The sequence below is a fragment of the Solanum pennellii genome, chromosome 6 (assembly GCF_001406875.1).
Source record: "Solanum pennellii chromosome 6, SPENNV200".
NCBI classification, from domain to species: Eukaryota; Viridiplantae; Streptophyta; class Magnoliopsida; order Solanales; family Solanaceae; genus Solanum; species Solanum pennellii.
Window position 1 is genome coordinate 14,534,085 of NC_028642.1, and position 16,316 is coordinate 14,550,400.

The 16,316-nt window shown below is 40.1% G+C and overlaps 1 pseudogene; it reads right to left on the minus strand.

Moving 5' to 3' along the window:
* LOC107022129 overlaps positions 1–15,587 on the minus strand; it is a 133,401-nt pseudogene extending 117,814 nt beyond the window's left edge.
* Between the last annotated feature and the right edge of the window lie 729 nt (positions 15,588–16,316).

A 16,316-nucleotide genomic window follows, 5' to 3' on the forward strand; every position in this document is an offset into this window, starting at 1 on the left:
CCCCAAATCCGGATGCTCCTAAGAAGAATCAATTTTATGCTCTCAAATCTCGAAGAGATCAAGAGAGATCATCGGACGTGGTTACCAATATGTTTCTTCAATTATTTTCCTTTGATGTGTATGCTTTGCTAGATCCGGGAGCTATAATATCATTTGTCACCCCTCTTGTAGCTATGAAATTTGAAATACTACTCGACATATTAGACGAACCTTTTTCGATTTCTACCTCGGTGAGTCATTCCATGGTCGTTAACAGAGTCTATAAAGGTTTTCCTATTTCATGTCCAAATAGAGTTACAATAGTTGACTTAATAGAACTTGATATGCAAGATTTTTGATGTCATATTGGGAATGGTTTGTTGCATGCTTGCTTTTCCGTATTAATTGTAGGACACAGGTAGTCAAATTTCAATTTTTGAATGAACGCATTTTGAGTGGAAGGTAGGAAACTCAAATCCTAGGGAAAGATCATTCATGTCTAAAAGCTTGCAAATTGATTGACGAGGGTTGTGTCTACCACATCATAAGAGTTAGGGATCTTGAATTCGAGGTCCCTCTTTTAAATTCGGTACCCGTAGTGAAGGAATTTCCACATGCCTTTCCCGATGACCTACCCGGAATTCCTACCGAATAGGAAATTGGCTTCAACATAGATATATTGCCAGATACACAACCTATCTTATTTCCTCCTTATCGGATGGCCTCAGCCGATTTGAAAGAACTAAAGGATCAACTCAAGGATTTTCTAGATAAGGGTTTTTATACAACCAGGCATAACTCCATGGGGTTCTCTGGTATTTTTTGTGAAGAATAAAGATGGGTCTTTGATAATGTGTATCGACTACAGTCAATTGAACAAAGTCACCATAAAGAATAAGTACCCTCTCCGTAGGATTGTTGACTTGTTTGTACAACTACAAGGAGTGAGTTACTTTTCAAAGATTGACTTAAGGTTGGGTTATCAACAATTTAAAGTGACGGAGGTTGACATTCCAAAAATGACATTCCGAACAAGATATGGTCACTTTGAATTCCTAGTAATTTCATTTAGTCTAACAAATGCCCCGACGACTTTAATGGAACTTATGAATTTATTTTTAGAATGTATCTTGATTTGTTTGTGATTTTCTTCATTGATGACATTTTCATGTACTCTAGGAGTGAAAATGATCATATGAGACATTTGAGGATAGTTTTTGCAAGTTCTCAAGGATAATCAACTTTTTGCTAAGTTCAATAAATATGAATTTTGGTTGATATCAGTTGTGTTTCTTGGGAACTTTGTCTCTTGTGAACATGTTGAGGTCGATCCGAGAAAGACGGAAGTGGTCAAAACCTCGCCTAGACCTTTGATCTCCAGTGACATCCGAAGTTCTCTAGGAATAGCCGGTTACTATAGGAGGTTTGTTGAGGGATTTTCGTCTATCGCATCTCCATAAAAACCTTAACCCAAAAGAATTATATGTTCTAATGGTCGGAATCTTGTGAAAAGAGCTTCCAATTATTGAAGGATAGACTCACCTCCGCTCCAGTGTTGACTTTACCAGCTGGAACCAAAGGGTTTGTGGTTTATTGTGATTCTTCCCGAGTAGGTCTAAGGTGTTTTCTTATGCAACATGGTAAAGTAATAGAATATGCCTCTAGGAAACTCAAGCCTCATGAGAAGAATTATTCAATTCGTGACCTTGAACTTACAACCGTGGTTTTACATCGAAAATTTGGAGACACTATATCTATGGGGTACATGTTGATGTGTTCACCGAACACACAAGTCTACAATATGTATTTACTCAAAAAGACTTGAATCTACACCAAAGAAGATACTTAGAACATTTAAAGGACTATGACATGAGTGTGCTTTACCATCCCAGCAAAGATAATGTTGTGGCGGATGCTTTGAGTCAAGTATCCATGGGTAGTGTGACTCATGTGGTTTATGATAAGACAGAGTTAGCGAAAGAGGTACATATATTGGATCGTTCGGGGGTTCAACTAGAAGACTCTCCAAAGGGTGGTTTCGTGGTTGACCACAACTCCGAGTAATCTTAAGTGGTTGGGGAAAATTCCAAGAAACACCTTGATCCTCTATTGATGGAGTTGAAGAAAACGGTCCTTAGTAAGTCTAATGAGTCTTTCTCTGAAAGAGAATATGGGGTTCTTAGGCACTAAGGAAGGTTGTGTGCACCATATGTGTATGGATTAAGGTAATTGATCATGGAAGAGGCTCATGGCTCCCAGTATACTATTCACCCGGGTGCCACAAAAATGTACTGCGACTTACGGGAAACATATAGGTGGAATGGTATGAAAAGGGATATAGAGAATTTTGTTGCTAAATGTCCTAATTGCCAACAAGTCAAAATGGAGCATCAAAGGTCGGGTGGCTTGACTCAAAATATAGATATTCCTACATGGAAATGGGAGGATATTAACATGGACTTCGAGTAGGGCTGCCTCGTACTAGAAGACAACATGACTCGATATAGGTCATTATGGATAGATTGACCAAGTCGGCACATGTCATTCCCGTCAAAGTCAATTATTCATCAGAGGATTATGCCAAATTATACCTCAAAGAAATAGTGAAGATACATGGATCCCCTTTATCCATCATTTCGGATAAAGGCACTCAATTTACCTTTAATTTTTGGAAGGCTTTCCAAAGTGGGATTGGTATGAAGTGAATCTTATACCCCTTTTTCTGTCACAACTTGAAAGTACCCCCTAGAAGTTAGGACGAGCCCTCGGTTCATGGCAAGGCGTACTTGACCCTTTGGGGTCTTGTACAATCCCTTTAAATAGCATTCATTTCATAAGACATGAAAAGTAGTGCGAAATTAAAAATTTTCACGAATAAATTAATAAAGAGGAAATCTTTCATAAATACTTAAGAAATCTCATCATCACAAGACAAACTTAAGACCTGCCATATAATATCTTAGGGACACGACCCTTTACATTGAAATCAAATACATATTAAGTCTTAATGATGAAAACAGGAAACAATAGACTATGTCCTCGAATATATGAGGACATACCAATTCTTGAGAGAGTGAATTTCCCAAGCTTCGCCTTCGAATCTTTCCAAAACATTTCAACCTATTCTTATAGTATATAAAAGTATGGGGTTAGTACATTAATGTACTAAGTATGGCATAGGCTATAACATGAAAAAAAGGACATTTTAGTAAAATAACATTCCATGCAATTTAAGTAAATCATTCAAGAATATAAAGCAAAACATCATAAGAATATTCATTTAACACTTACTGAAAAATTTCCATAATTTTATCCAAAAGGTACTCTTTACAGTAACTTCCAAAAAATATTACACTCAACTCAAAGCTAACATTACAGTGAAGTAATTTGAACTTTAACAATGAATAAATTATGGCATTCACAATGAATTATCCTATTCTAATTGAGTGAACTTCCAAGGCCAAGCGAAAGAGAAGGTGAACTCATGTTCTGTAAGAACTTTCCTACCTCGGGATTATCCTAAGACACACTAAGGTAAGAAATGAAGGAAGTATGCATATGCCTCCTTCAATACACACGAAAGCAATCCTCAAGACGTCCCCTTTTGGCTTACTGAACTCGGGAGAAACAAGCCCCTCAATCAATGGTAAGACATTAAATGACACCCAACAAACAACCAAAGTCTTCCCTTTCGGAATGACTACTTAGTGCAATGAGTAGATAGCATCCCATACCACCACCTACCCTAAGTAGTACATTTTTAGAAGGTTTGGCACCAAGTCTTTCCTTTCGGAAGGTCCTACCTAGTGCAATGAGTAGATAGCATCCCATACCACAAGCTACCTTAAGTAGTATGTTCTTTTAGAAGACTTAGTTCAATCTATTCTTTTGTGGGGGGTTAGCTTAACCGGCATAGACCATGAGAGCTAGACATGGAATCTTGACTTAACCCCTATCGGATGAGGGATCCTCACCTTACTAGAGTAAAGTCATTCTTTTTATATTTTACATGGCTTTCCCAACGGCTACACCTGTGTTGTGCATAGTTAAGGGATAAGGAGATTGCTACTAAGTAACTCATTCTGTACTCAGGAGGAGTACTAATCTCAAGAGGTACACTGGAATACAACATCTCGACTCACGAAGTGTAGCCCCCTCTTCTTAATATCCCCTTGATGCTAGACATAACCCCCACAAATTCTAAACACTTTAAACTATAGGTTAAGGATATCTAGTGAACACCTTTCAACTCACGAAGGGCATTCATACTCTGACCTATCTTAGAAAGCTCTTAGGATGTAGTGAGATTTCTACTAAACACTTTATCTCAACTCACGAAGAGTGTTCACATGAAAACTCCTCTATTTACTCAATTTTAACTTCATACATTCATTTAAGTTTTTGTGAGTAGTTGCGAGCACATCCTGCATATAAACATCATTTCATTAATATTAATTTCTGTACATGATTTATACCTACTTTCATAAACTTACACACTTGACATGCTTCACAAAGTCATATATTTTACTTAGGCATGTAAGCCATACATGCTATTCAACTTCACAAAACACAAGAAAAGGATAATCTTAAATATCACTTCATTTCATATACTAAACCTTAAAGACCACACTCACAAAACAGAATAAGTAATATCAATTCATCAAATAAACACCGCCACCAAGAAAGTGGACCATATCACTCAAGAGCAATTTACAATCAGAACTATGCAATATAGGAAACTCACAATTTAACCAAGCCATTATCAACTATATTAAATTTCTCAATATTTCATCATAATATGGCCCTTAGGACAGTTTGTAAACCAAATAATAAACATAAGAAAACCCAAGTTCATACCTTACCCAAACATGCTCATTTAACCCATTTCTTAAGCTAAAAATTTGAAATATGCATATACATAAGTTCATTAGATTATTAACATGAGAATAATCAATTCATACGAGAGTAAACATAGTTAAATCATTAGAACACTTTTACAAGAAGATCCATGCTTAAAATAAAAGATAAAAAGGAAATAGAGTTTTAAAACCTTTTTTGAAATCTTTTGGGAATGAATCCTTGATTAGAAGAGGGATAAAGGATGGATACCATACCTCATAGAGAAGTAAACCCACTAATTTTGGTGAAGATACACGTCCAAACCAGCCCTTCTTGCCCTCCTTGAGTCTTAGTTCCAATGGTGACTTCGAGAGAGTTTTCTTTAGAGAGGGAGTTTGAATATTTGAAGTGAGGGGTCTTTTCTAGGTCTAGGTATTAAAAATAACTTAATATAACTTAAAAACACTAAAAATATTGACCTAGGTTTAAAGAAGAATTAGGGTGAATTTGCACAAAACACCTTTAGTTGGCAGCAACTTCAGCAGCTTTTGGAAGTAGCCAATCGACGACCATAGATACTGGGTGTCGATGTCTTCAGAGGATGCATTAACGAAGGGCATGGACTTCCCACTAAGTATGGGAAGACTCCCCCCAGTCGACGGTCCGTCGATCGGCCTACGCCGAGTACACTGCCTCATCGATTGAGTAGTGTTCTTGGCAGTTTTGTCCAAGTCTTGGGCCCTTCATCTAGGGCCTCTTGTGGGTCTTAAGTGGGGTCGTGCCCGTACTTTAAACCCCTAAGATATGTATTCTAGGTCTTAGAAACATCCCATATCAGTTTCAAGGAAAACCAACATTTAAAACTCACTCAAACACCTCAAGACACACAAGTACTTTCTAAGGCACACCTTTCAAACATCATGGAAGTTCTTAGTCGATTGACTTCCAAACATAAAAAAACTTCATACACTTCCTAATAACACTAAAGTAACTCATATTAAATTCAAAATTAACTCAAAAAACACTAATGAGGCTCTAGTTCACTTTAGTTTGTTTTGGGGCATTACATTTTCACCTCAACATGGATGGACAAGTAGGACGCACCATTCAAACTCTTGAATATATTTTGAGGGAATGTATCATTGACTTCAAAGGTAAATGGGATGAACAACTACCTTTGATAGAGATCTTCTACAACAATATCTACCATTCGACTATCTCTATGGAACCCTTCAAGGCATTTTATGGGAGAAGGTGTAGATTCCCGATTGGGTGGTATGAGGTAGGAAAGTTTGCTCTACTTTGTCTTGATTTTGTTTATGAATCCCTCAAGAAGGTTTGAGTTATAAGATATAGACTAAAAATTCCTCAAAGTTGGAAAAAATCTTATGCCGACAATAGAAAGAGGGACCTTGAATTCGAAGTAGGAGATTGGGTCTATTTGAAAGTTCCACCCATGAAGGGGGTGATGAGGTTTGGAAAGAAACGGAAACTTTGTCCTCATTATGTGGTCCCGTATGAAATTTTGAAGCGAGTCGGGAGTGTTGCCTATGAGTTGAAGTATCTAAATGAGTTGGCCATGATTCACCCGGTGTTCCATGTTTCTATGCTTAAAAAGTGTATAGGTGATCCGGTTTTCATTCTTCCTCTAGAAGGTTTAGGGATAAAAGAGGACCTTTATTATAAAGAGATCCTGGTTGAGTTCTTGGATCGCAAAGTTAAGAAATTTAGGAATAAGGAGGTAGCCTCCATAAAATTTCTATGGAGGAACCACCTTGTTGAGGGAGCAACATGTGAGGCTGAGGTTGACATGAAGTCTCGCTATCCTCACATTTTTACTCTAAATCCTAGCCAAGGTTAAGGTTAGTAATTCCTTATCTTATTATTGTGAATAATTTTGAACTTATCATGTCTTTTTAATATGTGCATATTGTAGTAGAAATTCATGCCTAAGTGATTTTTCATGAAACATGTTTCTTATTGTTAGCTTTCACTTAAGTATGAGTTTTGCTATATGTATTCATGAAAATTTTTAATGAGCATCCTTGGTGTTGTTATTATAAGAAATCATCATGTAAAACTTGATGCTCAAAAAGAGCTCATATTTAAATGGAGAAGGTATTTCCTCCTTATATGACATGAAAAAGTTGATCTTGAGTGTATGGTATGTTATGAGTTAAGTTTCTATGTATTGTTGCTATGATTACATGTTGAAAGGAGTGAATAATTCTTCCAATGATCTGTGACTCATTTTATCATATTGCTGTTGGTTGGGATTCTAGTCTTGAGTCTCTTTTTCCCTTTATAATCTTCTAGATTCGGGGATGAATGTTCCTAAGTGGGGGACTATTGACACACCCCGGAAAGTCCATGACCTATACTAGAGCCTTATATTTTGAGTAATGATGATATTAGACCTAAATGAGTGAAAATAAGTTGTTTGAGAAGTTTTGGGGCCATAGAATTAAAGAAAGTCCTTAATGTCCCGAAACTAGAGAAATTAAAGTTGTTAATCTCCCTTTGTTGGGTGGAGGTTTCGCATGGTCATATGGAGTCTAAACCTTGTAAAAAGACTTTTAATCGGTAGAATGCAGTATAGAGGGTTTTTGAGAGTCATATGGAGTCTAAACCTAGTAAAAAATACTTTGAATTTGTACAATGTAGTATATAGGGTCAAAATGTACAGTCACAAAACCCTAAGGATCACCGGAAGGGTCTTTGAGGAGGACCCGAACATCGGCGAGCAGGCTGCCTAAGCAGCCTGCGTGTAGCAAGATTTTTGTGGCTGCTGAGCGATACGCAGCCATCACGGGGAGATTTGAACTTTGCCTCAACACACGGGCCTAACTAGGCTCACTACCTCAACCCGAATTTGAAAAATAAATTGTGAAATTAACCTGCGACGCACAGCCACTTCCCAGATTCGTAAAAGTTGTATTTTAAGCATTTGACTTCACAAAATGATCCATTTAAGTGAGGGGCCTTTTGGATAATTTATGGGGTTACTATGTATGGTATTAGGGTCATTATAGGTCAATTTTAACATCCAAACAAAGTCTCAAAGGTTGAAATCAAAATCTACTCTAATCTCAATTAAATTCTCTATTCCTCCAAACCTCCATTCAAGACCAATAGAGCTCCATAAAGAAGATCAAGCTTTAAAGTTTCCAACCTAATTTCGTGGTTTTATCATCCCTAAGGTATATTTCATTTCACTCTTCGGATCCTTTCCCCAAGAGGTCTCTCCAAAATATGATTTCTAAATCTCTCAAATCTAGGTCTTTTTTCTACACATGGGTCTTCTTTGAAAAATGAAATTATGAATTAATTGTGATAAATAATGATGAATTAAATTTGTTTAAGTATATACTGATGGTCAATTGATTATTTCCTATGAGATTTCCCTAGACCCATTTCATTCCCCCAATTTCATGAAAACGTTGAATTGCTATGCTGAATTGTGAAGATTATGAACATGTAGAATGACTATATTGTTGTTAATAATGTAATTGCTTCTTCTTTTTACCTTGTTTATGTAATTGGTTATGTATTCTTGGTAATGGAAGTATGAAGTTTATTAGAAGGGACAAAGAGGTATGTTGATTGGTTTTTCTTGGATTCAATTGTGAATTATGAGTTATAGACAGTAACGCTCCTATGTTTAATGTGTGGTTGTGATGTTGATGCTAGAAGTTCCTCATCCTTATACCTAAAGCATTGAATTTGACATGAATTATGTATGTATGATATGATATGAATATTATATGATAAAAAGTAGTTTTTCATATTTATAATAAAGTGTTAAGTGAAAGGTTTACTCACTCGTATGTGGTTTCTAAAGTGAAAGGGTAGTTCTCACTTATTAATACCTATGAGCTATGATGATAAGATGTTCACATAGGGTTCTAGAGGAGACTAATGTTATTTTTATAATGATTATGCTAATTACTAAAGGGAATAAATGTTTAGCACTGAAAGGACATGTTAATGAGATGGAGGTATCACGTTTACCAAGTATGGCCTCCCACATGGGTTTCCTTAGGTTAGTAAGTCCGGATTTCCTAATCATGTATCGTCTCATGAGATGGAAACCTCCATGATAGTAAGTCAAGGTTTCTAGCAACAATCTCCCTGACCCTTAACTATGTGCCCACATAGGACTCTATCTTAGTGGATGCACCAAGATAGCTATGTACGAATGGTTACACCTTAGGAAAGTTTTAACCCTCTCTTTTAGGTGTGGGAGTAGAACACCGGATTCCATGTAGCTCACATGGTCTCATGTTGGTTATTTCACTTCTTTCCTTAGTGTAAAAGTAATGAATGCATGAGAACTCTCATTAGGGTTATCTTGAAGGCTACTGATACGCTCAATTTTACTTCTCAAATAAGAAGTGAAGTGTTCGTGTCAAGTAAATAACCCAACTAATGAGGTTGGGATCGTTGCCATGAGGAAAATAGTTTAGACTTAACTTCAATATGTTATTACTATTGTTCAGTCAATTACTTCCTTGGAAAGCAAAAATGATAAAGGGGGGGTTTTCTATTTCTAAATAAATGAAAATAACTAGCGAAATTGAAGGAGACAACTAACAGCTTGAAATGTTGGAGTTTAATCAATTAATAAAAGTAAGTAGGGTTTACGTGTTCCCCATAGGTTTATCACTTGATAATTCTAACTATAACAATTCTTTCCTAGTATCTTGCACGCAAAGTAATAAGTTATGTATTTCTAAATCCTTGGTTCGACATCTAGAAAATTTCACTCCACACCTTGGTCCGGCTACGTGTGTTGCTATACTAACTCTTACCTTTACGTCATATTAAGAATCGTATTCGATATTTGACTAAGTTATTACCTCGTACCAATCAATACTAGCCTATTAGATAGTATACACTAAATCTATGTTGATAATTCTTTTCCTATTATCTACCTCCTTGGTCCGGCAAGTAGCATTAAGGAGAGTTCTAACATTGGACATTGGCCATCCTTTAGAAAGACTTCTAAGCGAAAGAATTATCAATACATGCAAGACACTCTTGTAGAATTGTTATTTTAGTTAGGTTTTACCTCATTATTCGCCTATGGTTCCCACAACCCTAGTTATGGAGTTAAGCTACCCGTATTCATAATATCAATATTCGAATATATGATAAAAAAATTCATGCACTTACTTCAATGGGAAAGAGTAGAATCCAGAAGTTCACTTGATTAATCAACCAAAATTACCATCAATCAATTGCTGAATTTAATTGAAGATTAAAGATTCTTCAAAAGTGTAATAGTAATCACCAAAAGTCTAACAAAGAGTCTAAAAATATTCAAGAGTCCAACCTCAAAAACGAGGTTTTTCGAACTTTTTATAAAAAAAATAAAACCTAATGAAATAAGGACTCTATTTGCTGGAAATCTGTCAAAACGCGGCTGGATCGACAGACCTCGCGACGGATCGTCGTGGTCACGACGGACCGTCATGGGGAAAAAGAACAAATGCAAGAAAAACCCAAAAGAGGATAGTGAATTGGGCTACTCAGACTTCACCCTAGCACTCACGTTCCATTTACCCCACCCCCAACAAAAAGACATGCAATTGTCCCCAATGCATAAAAAAATTGAAATACAAGAGTGGTAGGTGAAGCAAACTTTGGGCGCAAAGCGCCGACGATCAGCAAGCTGGTGGGTCCAGTTCCCCGGAGCCCACTACCTCTGTAGTTTGGACACCCTCAGTTGTGTCCTCAGCATCAACAACAATATCAGCAGTGCCTCCCGCTATCTCCACATTTCTGGAGCTAGACGCCCCAGCAGCTAATTCTACTGCTCTCATCTGACGCGCCTCCTCATCAGCAAGCGAGGCTCTCCTCGCAGCCTCCATCTCATGGCGTTCCTTCTTCCGTGATCGATCTTCATCCTCCTCTCGACCCCTACGCCTCTTGGTATTCTCTCGAGGGGGAGGTGGTGGAATCTCTGAAGTGGCGAATAGGGTCGCCATCACTGTGTCTTCAGGAGGCTCTTCAGAAGGAGCCTCAGACTCATGCACCTTAGCCTCTAAGATCATGTCGATGTCTGTGCGAATACTGTCGACCGCAGCCTGAAGGATCGACACATCCACCTGAGGGGCTGGTCGGGCTAACACCTGCAACTCAAAAGTGTCCAAGCGCTGATGAACCTCAGCGATCTTCCGCTCTGTGTGCTGGACTGTTCTCCGCTCCAAGTGCTCTTCTACCTCAGCAATAGACTTCTGCATCCAAGGATGGATGTGCTGCAGAAGTGTAGCAATTTGTGCCTCTAATTTTTGGACCCTAGCAAGCGGGACAAGAGCGGGGAAAGGGGCTGAATTAGAGGACCTCAGGGCAGTGCTACTACCTGAGATAGACTTGACCGAGGTAGTGTCAGTGCAAGCCTCCTGCGTAGCCGTGCGGGCCTGTGCTACTGTATCGGCCAGATTGTCACGAAGTAGAGGCAACTCTATACGGGGCCCTCTGCTTGGAGCAAACTCATTGGCCTCATCCCTGATGAGGCCGATATAAACAGTGCCCAACGGGGTCTTGAGTTGATCAACGTGCCATATAGGCACACCTGCGGACCTGCATAGAGAAAATATCATGCACGGGAAAGGCTAGGTAGTTGTGACCTTAAAAGCCCTCTCGTGCATGACTGCCTGTAGAAGCCAAGCAAAATCCACCTCAAACGCGGCTATCATCGCCGCTATCAGTACTGCTCGATCCCATGTGACTATATTATCAGCAGCTTTGAGGGAAAGGCAGCTGCGGACAATCAACCACAAAAACTTTATCGTGAATGTCAGGTTGGCCTTCTTGATGGCTCCCTTCGGCTCGGTCACCTAGTCACCACCCTCGCCATCAACGGACAAATGTTGGGCCATCCACCTCTTGGTGGTCTCTCTCAGCGATGGCGCACGCAGGAATTGGCCATCTTTGACAATCTGCCATCGGTAGTCAAACTCGGCGGTTAGAGGGGTTCGGTTGGCATCAACATTCTCTCCGTATAGATACCGGCGGCTGGCAGGCAGGGAGATATCAACCTGAATGCCACGTACTCGGACCTGCTCCAGTGGGGCCTTTTTGGCGGGGGCAGCCCGCCTATCAATTTGTGATCTGACAGTCGCTACGTAAGAGGCGTAGAACTCACGGACCAACTCTTCACTATAACGTCCCAATGGACGTGCTGTCCACTCCAGTCGATGTCAGGTGAAGAGATTGTATATCTCGGACATCGTCGGGAGACTTCCCGTAAGGACCCGCCGCTCCAATCTATGTGTCCGAGTCATGACTCGTTTGTCATTCAGGAACTTTGCATCGGAACATACTTGATACTTCACATCGACACACCACCGGTCGGGCTGGTCGGTAACTGGGGTGAGAGCATGAGATGGTGAACCGGGTGTGGATTCCGAACTGTCAGCCTCATCAGACAAGGTAGACTCTGCAACGGTGGCGGGTGCGGGAACCTCAGCACATCCGGAGGCTTTCTTGGACCACGAAACTCCTAAGGTTCCAGATGCTCCTTCTTCATTAGTAGCTGACCCAGAAGGTGCGCCGGTCAGTGTGCGCTCCTCATCAGACTAGGAGGCAGTCACTACGCCGGACGCCACCTTTTTGGGTGTGGCTCCGGCAGAACGTGCAGCTCGGGATGGGGTGGAAGTACCTGGGGGCACGTACTCGGGGTCACGCTCATCATCAGAGCGAAGGACCAGGCGGGCAGATGGGCGACAGACTTTGATCGCCCGCGTGCGTAGAGTCGATCTTGTTTTGGTGCCATAATAGATAGTACCTGTAAAGAATCAATATTAGTACTGAAAGGAGCAGACAAGACTAGCAAAACCACACAAAATAAATAAAAGAGTTAAGACGTAATGACATTTCTATTGTAACAGTGCAACACGATGGGCCAGGTGATGTCTCGTCGTGAGTATGATGGACCGTCATGGGGTCCATCGTGTCTTACTTAGACTTTGTTTATATGGAGTACCCTGAAGAGAGTCTCTGACAAGTATGACGGTATATACAGGATGGACCGTCACAGGTACAACGGTCCGTCATAGGTGTCCGTCAGAGGACACTTGAAAAAAATATGGAGACCCTTAGGAGAGGGGTCTCTGACCATCATAACGGTTACACAGGACAGACCGTCGTGGGTATGACGATCCGTCTTAGATGTCCATTTGAGGACACATAGAAAAACAGAGAGAGACCCTTAGGAACAGGGTCTCTAACAACCAGAACGGTTGTGCAGGATGGACCGTCGTGGGAACGACGGTCCGTCTCATGTGGACGTTGGTGGCACTTGGAGAAAATTGGACAGTGGGGTGTTAGGGCTGTTGGAACGAACCCAATGACGGTCCATCGTGGGTACGACGGTCCGTCGTCGGGGTCTCGTTCTGTAATTCAGTTAAAGAACTGGGAATGCCCCATTCATCCCCTATGACCCAAATCGAATTGGTAGTGTTTTAACCTACATTTGTCTAACCCAAATACCTAGTAAACTAGCAATGCTAAAGCATCTATTTCTAGAGTTTCAACACGGCAATTTTGAGGATTTTATACCTAGATCAGACAGAATTTTATTAAACAATGTACCTATTAAGAAGAAATAAGCTAATACTAATTGATAAACAAAAAAGCAATATAAATGAGTAGAAATTAGAGACACATACTTGAGAATTTGAGAAAAACAAGAGAGAAAGGTACTTGGTGATCAAGTAGAGACCCACATCAGCAGCTCTGCCTAGTAGATGATGAATTTTAGGAGTTTGAAGAATTTGGTGAAAATGATCGGTTGTAAGAGAGAGGGGTTATGATCTTTGGAAGTTGAAAAGGGAGGGAAATGAGAGAAAGAGTGAAGGAATGGGGTGAAATGAAAGGGTGGGGGTTTTAAATGTTGAATTTTTAAAAAACCCCAGCCGGGTCGGGTCGGGTACGCTTTATTAATGATGCGATGATTCCATAATGATGGTCCGTCTTAGTTGTGACGGTCCATCATTGGTTCCGTCGCGTGTGCCCTAGTTTGAAAATAACAGAAAGACGTAGCTGGCACGACGGATGCATGCGATGGTCCATCGTAGGCTCAACAGTCCGTCGCTGTATCCGTCAGTGACTGCTGCAGAGTAATTTTCTGTAGAATTTCCTTGTGATGTACTTGCAAATTTAAAACCCATTAGTAGAAAATGCTACCATTACTAGAAAGAAAAACTACAAGTATTGGGTTGCCTCCCAACAAGCTCCTGATTTAATGTCGCGTCACGACTGAGGACACTTGATTACTCAGACTTCATCAAGTTGGTATGCCTCGATCTATTCATTCGCCTATTCAGCATGCCCGAGATAGATTTTTATGTGTTGTCTATTCACCTTGAACCGCACACCCTCCTTAGTTTCCAACTCAACTTATCCATGAGGGAATAGTTGGGGAACCAAGTAAGGACCAGTCCATTTGGACTTGAGCTTGCCCGGAAACAAGCGCAACCTAGAATTGAATAAAAGAACTAAATCCCCTACCATAAACTATCGTTTTTAAATTTTTTGGTCATGGTACTTCCTCATCTTTTCTTTTTAGAGGGCTGAGCTTTCATAAGCTTTCAGGCGAAATTCATCGAGTTCATTCAACCCTGTTAGCCGTTGTTCTGCAGCTTCGCTCCAATCCATTTTCAACTTCTTCATAGCCCACATGGCTTTATGATCTAACTCATCCGGAAGATGACAAGCTTTCCCATATACAAGTTGGTGTGGGGACATACCTATGGGAGTCTTATACGCTGTCTGGTAGGCCCAAAGAGCATCATCAAGCCTCATTGACCAATCCGTTCTACTAGCGTTCACTGTTTTTGACAATATCTGTTTGATCTCCGGATTCGACACTTCAACTTGCCCACTAGTTTGAGGGTAGTAAGGAGTGGCCACATTATGGTAAACTCCATATTTCTCCAATAACCCCTTGAACAATCTGTTGCTGAAGTGGGAGCCCGCATCACTAATAATTGCGCTTGGGGTGCCAAAACGAGAGAATATATTCATTTTTAAGAATGCAGTGACACTCTTCCCTTCATTGATTGCGAGGGTGATGGCTTCGACCCATTTAGATATATAATCAAACGCTACTAGAATGTACTTCATTCCATGAGAACTCACAAAAGGGCCCATAAAGTCAATACCCCAAACGTCAAATAACTCAATCACAAGAATGTGGTTTAGAGGGAGCTCTTGCTTTCTTGAAATGCCGCCATCTCGTTGGCATCGGTCACATGCTTTAGCAAACTCATGGTCATCTTGATGAAGAGTTGGCCAATAGTAACCACATTGTAATATCTTATAAGCGGTTCGGATACTTCTGTGATGTCCACCAACGGGTGAGGAATGGCATGCTTCCAACACACTCAACATCTCACATTCTGGCACACAACGCTGAATAAGCCCGTCGGCACAACTCCTATATAAGTATGGTTCATCCCAAAAGAACTTCTTCACATCGTACATGAACCTTTTTCTTTGATGAAAGGACAAGTCCGATGGAACAATATCACTAGCCAAGTAGTTCGGAAAATCTGCGAACCATGGAATCAATTCTTGTAAGCAGCCAATACATGCTCATCGGGGAAAGTATCATCAATGTCAGTCTTATCCCCTAACTCTCTGATAGCTTCATCCTCTAGACGGGACAAATGATCAGCAACTTGATCTTCAGTTCCTTTTCTATCCATCACTTCAAAGTCAAATTCTTGTAGCAGTAATACCCAACGAATCAACCTAGGTTTCGCATCCTTGTTTGCCATCAAATATCTCAATGCTGAGTGGTATGTATGCACTATAACTCTAGTACCTAGAAAATAGGGGTGAAATTTTTCAAAAGCAAAGACCACTGCAAGGAGTTCTTGCTCAGTCACTGTGTAGTTCTTCTGAGCTTCATTTAGGGCTTTACTAGCATAGTAAATGGGGTGAAGGATTTTGTTCTTTCTTTGTCCCAATACTACACCAAGAGCAACCCCACTAGCATCACACATCACCTCAAATGGACTATTCCAATTCGGAGAAATAATGATAGGTGCAAACACCAACTTCTCTTTTAGCTTGCTGGATGCTTTAAAAAGTCTTTGATGAATCTCCGGTAAAAACCTGCATGCCCAAGAAAGCTTCTCACACCTTTCACATAGATCGGTGCGGGAAGTCTCTCTATTACCTCGACTTTAGCTCGATCAACTTCTGTGCCCTTTTCTGAAATGCGATGACCCAAAACAATAGCTTCTTTCACCATGAAATGATAATTTTCCCAATTTAGTACTAAATTGCAGTCTTCACATCTCTTAAGGACCTCAGATAAATTGTTCAAACACTGCTAGAATGAATCACCAACCACAGAAAAATCATCCATAAAAACTTCTATAGTATCTTCCACCATGTCGGAAAATATTGACATCATACATCTCTAAAATGTGGTGGGTGCATTGCACAACCCAAACGACATTCTTTTGAACGCAAAGGTCCCA